Source organism: Hevea brasiliensis, chromosome 11 (assembly GCF_030052815.1).
Source record: "Hevea brasiliensis isolate MT/VB/25A 57/8 chromosome 11, ASM3005281v1, whole genome shotgun sequence".
Taxonomy (NCBI): domain Eukaryota; kingdom Viridiplantae; phylum Streptophyta; class Magnoliopsida; order Malpighiales; family Euphorbiaceae; genus Hevea; species Hevea brasiliensis.
The window spans coordinates 76,455,343-76,467,379 of NC_079503.1; positions in this window are offsets into that span (position 1 = coordinate 76,455,343).

The following is a 12,037-nucleotide window of genomic DNA, read 5'->3' on the forward strand; positions in this document are numbered from 1 at the left end:
AAGCTCAAAGGAAGAAGCCCTAGAATGGTTTTAGCACTTATACCCTTAAGGTGTCTCTTCCTCCATACCCTAATAGATGAATTCCCGTCTCTAGAGTCCAAAGCACAATCAGCACAAAGGAAAGCTTAATCAACGCCACTACAAAACCAGATCTGAACTTAGTCCCTCACCGTGAACGTGTAGATCTACAATCAAGAGAGGAAAACACTCTTATTTATGCACAAAACCTCGGCTGGAGGTGGGAAGAGAAAAACTCAAACTCACTTCCAGACAGAGCAAAGGAGGATCATCCCTTATCCGGAGGGCCAAAGGACAACCATTAGACATCAACAGTAGAGAAGAGCTTGACTCTCAGAAAAAAAAAAAAGAAAAAAAAAGACCGACGGAATGTTTTAGACTTCAATGATAATTTAATGACATCTATCATGTTTGACAATACAAAATTTCTTCATTTTTTTTTTATTTTTATTATCTGAATTCATGAATATAAAAGTAATAAAGGTGGCTAGACAATCATTTAATTTGAAACTTAAAAACCATATCAATTAAAATTAAAACATATATAAATTATAAATTAATAGGATTTTATAATTCAATTCCCACCTGTGAAACTTTGAACTGGAACTAGACAAAGGCACGTAGTTTGATGGAAATGATATTATAAAATGAAAAAGGGAGGAGGAGAAGGAGATCAATTGGGATTGTAGCTTTAATAGAGTTTTTTATTAATAAAAAAAAGTAATTTGATTAGGAATATGAAAATGTGAGTGAATTAAATTAAAATTATAGAATTTAATGAGGTAAAATCTTATTAAGGAATCGATTGTTTGCTTCTTTAATTTTGAGATTTGAGAGTTAAAATTACTTTTCAAAAAAATTTATTTTAAATTCTATGAAAAATTTTTAAAAATTAACTTGTTATTTTAATTTTATGATAATTAAATTTTATTAAATTTAATTTTAAATCTTTTTCAATACTCTCTACTTAATATATTTAAAAAATTTATTTTTCTAAATATGTAACGCTTTACGGATCCGGTGTATGATAGCATGCATCTTACACCATGTTTTTGTATCATTAATTGTTACAGCATCTTAAAAAATCACTAGTTTTACTGCATTGTTATCTATTATATATTGGAATAAAAAAAAGGAGATTATAGTCTCCTGATCATTATCTCCTTTACTCCGTATAAACTGGCAATCGTCCACATCTTCACCGTCTCAATCCAAAATACTAACCTTATCTCCTTGAAGCTCTTCAGGGGTGAGTAGTCTTCGTTGCCAGAGGTGAAGCGGAGTTTCCATATTCGACAAAGAGGGATACATGAATAATATAGATTTGGTTTAGAGACTGTGTCCTAGAGAGAGAATGTCACTGTTTTTTGCTCACGTTGAATTATTTTTTTTTTTAATTATTATATATTTTTTTTAAATATAGAAAAGTTGGTTATTGTAATTTAAATGAACTCAGTAAGTCATAGCTTTCCATAATTGGAAGAATTATTTTTCTAGCAAAATACGTCAAACCCAAAAATTTTCTTTGAAATTGTAAATTTTTTTTTTATTGATCTCTATTTTAAAGTTAAATTTATAACCTCAAATATCACTATAATTAATATTATCAAGAATATCCTTATTATTACTATTTAATTTTTTAAATATAATATATTAAAAACTATTAATTTAAAATTAAATTTAGTGAAATACTTTATTCTCTTATTTTGTACTCAACGAAATTATTTTAATAAATAAAATTATTAATATTATCAAGATTATCCTTATTATTGCTATTTAATTTTTTAAATATATTATATTAAAAAATATTAATTTGAAATCAAATTTAGTTAAATATTTTATTCTCTTATTTTGTACTCATTGAAATTATTTTAATAAATAAAAATATTAATATTATCAAGAATATCCTTATTATTACTATTTAATTTTTTTAATGTATTATATTAAAAAAATATAAATTTGAATTCAAATTTAGTGAAATAGTTTATTCCCTTATTTTGTACTCAATGAAATTATTTTAATAAATAAAAATATTAATATTATCAAGGCTATCCTTATTATTACTATTTAATTCTCTTACTGTATTATATTAAAAAATATTAATTCGAAATCAAATTTAGTGAAATACTTTATTCTTTTATTTTATACTCAATAAAATTATTTTAATAAATGAAAATATTAATATTATCAAGAATATCCTTATTATTACTATTTAATTTTTTTAATATACACTATTAAAAAATATTAATTCAAAATCAAATTTAGAAATTATTTTAATAAATAAAAACATTAAAATTATCAAGAATATCCTTATTATTACTATTTAATTTTTTTAATATAATATATTGAAAAATATTAATTCAAAATCAAATTTAGTGAAATATTTTATTCTTTTATTTTATACACAATGAAATTATTTTAATAAATAAAAAATTAATATTATCAAGAATATCCTTATTACTACTATTTAATTTTTTTTAATATATTTTATGAAAAAATATTAATTTGAAATCAAATTTAGTGAAATACTTTATTCTTTTAATTTGTACTTAATGAAATTATTTTAATAAATGAAAATATTAATATTATCAAGAATATCCGTATTATTACTATTTAATTTTTTAATATATTATATTAAAAATTTATTAATTTGAATTCAAATTTAGTGAAATAGTTTATTCTCTTATTTTGTACTCAATGAAATTATTTTAATAAATAAAAATATTAATATTATCAAGAATATCCTTATTATTACTATTTAATTTTTTTAATGTATTATATTAAAAAATATTAATTTGAATTCAAATTTAGTGAAATAGTTTATTCTCTTATTTTGTACTCAATGAAATTATTTTAATAAATAAAAATATTAATATTATCAAGACTATCCTTATTATTATTATTTAATTCTTTTACTGTATTATATTAAAAAATATTAATTCGAAATCAAATTTAGTGAAATACTTTATTCTCTTATTTTGTACTCATTGAATTAATTTTAATAAATAAAAATATTAATATTGTCAAGAATATCCTTATCATTACTATTTATTTTTTTAATATATTTTATTAAAAAATATTAATTCAAAATCAAATTTAGAAATTATTTTAATAAATAAAAACATTAAAATTATCAAGAATATCCTTATTATTACTATTTAATTTTTTTTAATATAATATATTGAAAAATGTTAATTCGAAATAAAGTGAAATATTTATTCTTTTATTTTATACCCAATGAAATTATTTTAATAAATAAAAATATTAATATTATCAAGAATATCCTTATTATTACTATTAAATTTTTTTAATATAATATATTGAAAAATATTAATTTGAAATCAAATTTAGTGAAATGTTTTATTCTTTTATTTTGTACTCAATGAAATTATTTTAATAAATGAAAAATATTAATATTATCAAGAATATCCTTTTATTACTATTTAATTTTTTTAATATATAATATTAAAAAATATTAATTCAAAATCAAATTTAGAAATTATTTTAATAAATAAAAACATTAATATTATCAAGAATATCCTTATTATTACTATTTAATTTTTTTAATATAATATATTAAAAAATATTAATTCGAAATCAAATTTAGTGAAATACTTTATTCTTTTATTTTATACAATGAAATTTTTTTAATAAATGAAAATATTAATATTATCAAGAATATCCTTATTATTATTATTTAATTTTTTTAAAATATTATATTAAAAAAAATTAATTCAAAATCAAATTTAATGAAATACTTTATTCTCTTATTTTGTACTCAATGAAATTATTTTAATAAATAAAAATATTAATATTATCAAGAATATCCTTATTATTACTATTTAATTTTTTTAATGTATTATATTAAAAAAATATTAATTTGAATTCAAATTTAGTGAAATAGTTTATTCTCTTATTTTGTACTCAATGAAATTATTTTAATAAATAAAAATATTAATATTATCAAGACTATCCTTATTATTATTATTTAATTCTTTTACTGTATTATATTAAAAAATATTAATTCGAAATCAAATTTAGTGAAATACTTTATTCTCTTATTTTGTACTCATTGAATTAATTTTAATAAATAAAAATATTAATATTGTCAAGAATATCCTTATCATTACTATTTATTTTTTTAATATATTTTATTAAAAAATATTAATTCAAAATCAAATTTAGAAATTATTTTAATAAATAAAAACATTAAAATTATCAAGAATATCCTTATTATTACTATTTAATTTTTTTTAATATAATATATTGAAAAATGTTAATTCGAAATAAAGTGAAATATTTTATTCTTTTATTTTATACCCAATGAAATTATTTTAATAAATAAAAATATTAATATTATCAAGAATATCCTTATTATTACTATTAAATTTTTTTAATATAATATATTGAAAAATATTAATTTGAAATCAAATTTAGTGAAATGTTTTATTCTTTTATTTTGTACTCAATGAAATTATTTTAATAAATGAAAAATATTAATATTATCAAGAATATCCTTTTATTACTATTTAATTTTTTTAATATATAATATTAAAAAATATTAATTCAAAATCAAATTTAGAAATTATTTTAATAAATAAAAACATTAATATTATCAAGAATATCCTTATTATTACTATTTAATTTTTTTGATATAATATATTAAAAAATATTAATTCGAAATCAAATTTAGTGAAATACTTTATTCTTTTATTTTATACAATGAAATTTTTTTAATAAATGAAAATATTAATATTATCAAGAATATCCTTATTATTATTATTTAATTTTTTTAAAATATTATATTAAAAAATATTAATTCAAAATCAAATTTAATGAAATACTTTATTCTCTTATTTTATACTCAATGAAATTATTTTAATAAATTCAAACATTAATATTATCAAGAATATCCTTACTATTTCTGTTTAATTTTTTTAATATATTTTTTTAAAAAAAATTAATTTGAAATCAAATTTAGTGAAGTACTTTATTCTCTTATTTTGTACTCAATAAAGTTTTTTTAATTAATAAAATCATTAATATTATGAAGAATATCCTTATTTTTACTATTTAAATTTTTTAATATTTTATATTAAAAAATATTAATTAAAAATCAAATTTAGAAATTATTTTAATAAATAAAAACATTAATATTATCAAGTATATCCTTATTATTACTATTTAATTTTTTTAATATACTATATTAAAAATATTAATTCGAAATCAAATTTAATGAAATACTTTATTCTGTTATTTTGTACTCAATGAAATTATTTTAATAAATAAAAACATTAACTTTATCAAGAATATTCTTATTATTACTATTTTTTTAATATATTATATTAAAAAATATTAATTCAAAATTAAATTTAATGAAGTACTTTATTCTCTTATTTTGTACTCAATGAAATTATTTTAATAAATTAAAACATTAATTTTATCAAGAATATTCTTATTATTACTATTTTTTTAATATATTATATTAAAAAATATTAATTCGAAATCAAATTTAATGAAGTACTTTATTCTCTTATTTTGTACTCAATGAAATTATTTTAATAAATTAAAACATTAATATTATTAAGAGTATCCTTATTTAATCTATTGAATTTTTTAATATATTATAATAAAAAAATATTAATTCGAAATCAAATTTAGAATTATTCTAATAAATAAAAATATTAATATTATCAAGAATATCCTTATTGTTACTATTTAATTTTTTAAATATATTAATTAAAAAATATTAATTCGAAATCAAATTTAATGAAATAGTTTATTCTCTTATATTTGTGCTCAATGAGGTTACTTTAATAAATAAAAATATTAATATTATCAAGAATATCCTTATTATTATTATTATTATTTAATTTTTTAATATATTATATTAAAAAATATTAATTCGAAATCAAATTTAATGAAATAGTTTATTCTCTTATATTTGTGCTCAATGAAATTACTTTAATAAATAAAAATATTAATATTATCAAGAATATCCTTATTATTATTATTATTTAATTTTATAATATATTATATTAAAAAATATTAATTCAAAATCAAATTTAGTGAAATGCTTTATTCTCTTATTTTGTACTCAATGAAATTATTTTAATAAATAAAAACATTAATATTATCAAGAATATCCTTATTATTACTATTTAATTTTTTTAATATATTATATTAAAAAATATTAATTTGAAACCAAATTTAGTTAAATAGTTTATTCTCTCATTTTGTCCTCAATGAAATTATTTTAATAAATAATAATTTTTTAAATTTTGAACATGAAGAATAATTGTGAGATATGTTAAATAATTGAAAATTTAGAGAGTTGAAAACATAGTGCTAAATGATTTAGAGAAGTAAATGGTACTACAATCCAAGCAGTGTTAAAGATTGAATAATTATGAGATGTTTTAAAGATTGAAGATCATGTAGCAATGACAAATTTAATGAAGCTACAGTGGTTCATATATAGCTGGGAGTTCATTCCTAGTCCTTTCCCAAACTGGATTTCTCTAGATTTTCGTTAGGTCACAGGGAGAACCTATAGGATTTTATTTAGAGAAGTAAATGATACTAGAATCTATGCAGTGTTGTTTTTGTCCCCTTATCTCTGTGTTTCATCTGCCAGCACTTCGAGTTGATAAAATTTTCACCTAAAAATAAATATTGGGGCACACTAAATGATCATATAATTATGATTCTCATTAGAAATTGAAATTTAATGACCTTATAAAATTCATTGTTAAGTTAATCCCCTTAAAAAATTAATTGTTAAGTTCAATAAACATAGATTTAAATAAAGGATTGTCTTTTAGTGACGCCTATCCATTTCTTTTTTTTTTTTTTATCAAAAGATAGAAGACTAGTGGCCTTGAATAGCCCAATACAACTGTAAAGGATTTGAAAACTAAAGACCCCATGGCTTACAAAAACCAAAAACTAGTTTAATTAAACCAACCCAACTAAACAAACTCAGCCTAAAAAATCAAGCCCTGGCTAATAAGTTAGTTTTTTATTAGTCCTGCAAACCCCTAGCAGCCTTAGGATCCATGCTGCCACCATGCCTTTGCTACAACTTCATCTGAAACATTCGACGGAGGGAGACACAACATACTAAAGATCAAACCCAAGTCTGTGCATGGCATTATCGATTAAAAACATAGCACCCTAGGTATGGTTGAGCATTTGGTTCAAACTGAACTGAACTGAACCGAATCATCAAAATCAAATTAATCAAATTATCATATTTCAGAAAATCGAACTGAATTGACATGAATGAAAAATCGAATCAAACTGAATCACTCTATTTTAGTTTGGTTTGGTTCAAATCGACTGATTTTGGAGTTTTGATTGATTTTTTTAATTTAGACTTGATTTTCTAGTTATTTGGTCTAATTTGGACCTTGATTTTAGCCTAATAACCATTAATCAATGAAATTAAACAATTTATATACATAAAATTACATATAATATATAAATTCCCTATAGAAATATATCAATTTAAAAATCAACAAAGTAATTTGATTAAGTTTAGTTTAACTGATTTTTTTTTCTCAAAACCAAACCAAATTGAAATAATTAAAATTCTTAAAATATAAAATCGAAACAAACTGAATTATCTTAAAAATTAAATCAAATTATAAAATTAATACGGTTCGGCTTAATTTATTCGATTTAAATTAATAGTGCTCACCCCTAACGCCAGGTTCTATAGCACCCAAACCAAGCAACCAAACTAAGATTTAACACAACAACAAGCACTCAAGCCATGGTGTAAGAATCCAAAGATTAGGAAGATAAAGCTATAGTAGAAGAGCCAGAGCTCAAAGGAGGAAGCCTTAGAATGGGTTTAGCAATTATACCCTTAAGGTGTTTCTTCCTCCATACCCTAACAGATAAAGTCCCATCTCTAGAGCCAAAGCACAATCAACATAGAGGAAAGCTTAATCAATGCCACTACAAAGCAAATCTGAACCCCAGTCCCTCACAATGAACGCTTAGATCTGCAATCAAAAGAGGAAAACACACTTATTTATGCACAAAACCTCAATCGGAGGTGGGAAGGGAAAAACCCACTTTTGGATAGAGAAAAGGAGGATCATCCCCTGCTCAGAGGGGCAGACGACAGCCACTAGACACCAACAGTAGAAGAAGAGCTTGACTTGCAAAAAAAAAAAAAAGAAAAAAAAAACGAGGGAACATTTTTAGATTTCAGTGCTATTTTAGTGACGTCTATCATGTTTGACAATACAAAATTTCTTATTTTATTTTTATTTTTATTATATTGATTCATGAATATAAAAGTAATAAAGGTGTTTAGACAATCATTTAATTTGAAATGGAAAAATCATATCAATTAAAATTAAAACATATATAAATTATAAATTAATCAATTCTCACCTGTTAAACTTTGATCTGGAACTAGATGAGGGCACATAGTTCGATGGAAATGATATTATAAAATGGAAAAGGAGGGAAGAGAAAGAGAGTTTGTTATGAATTGGGCGGTCGTCCTTTAATTATTGTAGTTTTAATAGGGTTTTTTATTAATAAAAAAAATGGAATTTGACTGTAGTTTTAATAGAGTTTTTTGTTAATAAAAAATGTAATTTGATTGTAGTTTTAATAGAGTTTTTTGTTAATAAAAAATGTAATTTGATTAGGAATATGAAAATATGAGTAAATTAAATTTAAAATTATATAATTTAATGGGATAAAATCTTATTAAGGAATTGATTATTTGACTCTTTAATATTAAGATTTGACAGTTAAAATTATTTTTAAAAAATTTTTTTAAATTCTATTAAAAAGTTTAAAAAAATTAACTTGTTATTTTAGTTTTATGATAATTAAAATATATTAAATTTAATTTTAAATCTGTTTCAATTCTCTCTACTCAATACATTTTAAAAAAGATATTTTTCCAAACATACCCTAAGTAATGACCTGACCATCGGCAATCAATAAGTTGACATGGACGGAATACGCCCTTTGAATCCACCAATTGCGCTTTGTTTGGTCTAAACTCTCTATTTTTTAGGAAGTTCACTTCCCAAAAAATAATATACTCTCATGAGGTAAACAAGTCACTTCCCCTTAAATTGAAAGAAGTTGTTTCAATAGCGGACCATGTATAGCATGAAGTTGTTTCAAGAAGTTGTGTTCTTGAGTGAACTTACCCTTAAACAAACAAAGTCTAAGAGTTGTTCAAAATTAGGTAAATTATTAGAATCATTTCGAATATTAAAATTGAACACTTTTATATGAATATAATATAAATTTTTATAATTTATGAAAAATAAATTTATATTTATTTAAGTTAAAAAATGCTTTTGATATATTATATAATTTGTCTTAATGTTAAAATTGAAAGGTAAAAAATAATTTTTAAAATAATTTCAATTTTAATTTAAAAATATTTTAAAGAACTTATTTTGTAATGTCCTGAAGTTTTAAATAATTATTTTTAAGTGAGAATTGACTGGTTTGGCAGGTCAAGGATGGGCATTGTGTAGTTGTTGTGTTGTAGGTGTGAGGCCTTTTGGATTGAAAAGTGTTAATTAAGTTATTTTGCAGGTCAAATAGGTCTTAAGTTGTAACACCCTAAGCAAATCCCACATCGGCAAAACACGGGAGAGATGCTGGGTTTATAAGTTGGTGGTTCGTAACTCCTAGTGACGCGTTTTAAAACCGTGAGGGCTTCGGCCCAGAGCGGACAATATCACTAGTGGGCCGAGCCATTACATTTGTGGTATCAGAGCTGCTCCGCATGCAACCTTGAACGATGGTGGGACAAACCTCAGCGAGGATGCTGAGTCCCATAAAGGGGGTGGATTGTAACACCCTAGGCAAATCCCACATCGGCAAAACACGGGAGAGATGCTGGGTTTATAAGTTGGCGTTTCGTAACCCTTTTGACGCCTTAAACCGTGAGGGCTTCGGCCTAGAGCGAACAACTTAGCCCACTAGTGATATTGTCCGCTCTAGGCCAAAGCCCTCACTATTTAAAACGCGTCACTAGGGGTTACAAACTGCCAACTTATAAACCCAGCATCTCTCCCGTGTTTTGCCGATGTGGGATTTGCCTAGGGTATTACAATCCACCTCCCTTATGGGACTCATCGTCCTCACTGAGGTTTACTAGTGATATTGTCCACTCTGGGCCGAAGCCCTCACGGTTTTAAAATGCGTCATTAGGGGTTACGAACTACCAACTTATAAATCCAGCATCTGTTTTTAATGGGATTTGCCTGCGTTACAATCCATCGCCCAGTGATATTGTCCCTCACGATGCTACAAATGTAATGGCCCGGCCCACTAGTGATATTGTCCGCTCTGGGCCGAAGCCCTCACGGTTTTAAAATGCGTCACTAAGGGTTACGAACCGCCAACTTATAAACCCAGCATCTCTCCCGTGTTTTGCCGATGTGGGATTTGCCTAGGGTGGTACATAAGTATACAGAAAACTCTGCCAAAATTCTAGCATAAACCTAGAGTGTCCAAGGCTCTTTAGTTCTTTGTTTTGAGTTAATATTGATAAATTTCTTGAATATGATTGTTGAGGTGATCCGAATCAACTTTTCTCATCTTCTCAGCCGCCTTAGTGACATTTGGATAATTTGTGAGTAGACATTGATTTTATTCATAATTTCAATATTATTATTATATATTCAAGGCATGCTCATGCATTCATTTATATATATATATATATATATATATATATATATATATATATATATATATATATATATATATATGTAATTGAATGCTGGTCACGCCCTTATGTTGCATATGTTATTAATGAAATTGTTGTGGATGTCACTTTAAGATAATTTGGAGCTTTGTGTGTGTGTGTGTGTGTGTGTGTGTGTTAGCATGCGTATGGTGTGGATATAGATATGGGTAGGATGGGTGGTCATGGCTGGAGCTTGACTCGCTAGGATCTGATCCTTATATGTGAATAAATCGGAGTAAGTATAGCTTTGAGTTGATCTTGCTAATCCCCGCAGTTGGATTATTAAGAGAAAGTCTAGCTTGAGTTGACCTTACTGGTAGGTATTAAAATTAAGAGAGTTGTATAGGGGATTAACTCCTATATGTATATATGTTGATGTGGCACACGAGTGTATTAGTGCTCTAAATTATCTTTTGTGTGAATATTATTAGAATTATTTGAAATTATGTGTGTATGTTACATTTCATACATATGAATGTATTAGGTTTAGATGGTTATAAAAATTATATTTAAAATCAATATCTTACTCTATGAGTCGAACTCTCACCCCTGTTCAACTATTTTTGCTCAAGTGACAAGTGGACTTATTAAAAATAACCTACTTTCTTTTCTCGTAAGTTAAACCAGAAAAGTTCATTTTGCTTTTATTATCTTTTGTTAAATTCTAAAACTCCGCATGTGCCAATAGTGTATTATTCTTATATGGAGTTATACTAACTTAACTTTTGGAGTCGTAACCTTATTTATGCGTGTAACAGTCGGGCTCCAACCATTAGAGGAATTGTCCGCTTTGGCCATAAGCCTCACGGTTTTGTCGCATAGGTGGAATGGAGAACTTCCCAGGACGAAAATCATAAATTAATTTAAACTATAAATCACAAATTAAAAAAATCATAAGCATGATTTCTTTGAACATAGGCTATGGGAGGTATTTGATAGGTCTTTCAATGTCTAAGGAAATGCATTAGAGATGTTGTTTGTGATGGGAGTGGGAGAAAACAGAAGATGAAGATCTTAGTTCCTCTTTTTCTCTAGTCCTCTCAATTTTTGGGTGAAAATGAACGAGTTTGGTGGTGCTTTTGGGAGATTGAGACAACGAGGGAGCTCTTATAGGGTTGCCAATGATGATTGGGGGAGAAGGAATCAATGGTGGGTATTTTAATTTTCTATTACTTTTCTTATGTTGAGATTTCATATGGATGTTGAACTTGAGGGAGCTTGAATGGGTGAAGATGAAGGTTGTGGGGCTGCTAGATCATTAAAAATAAAGGGTTT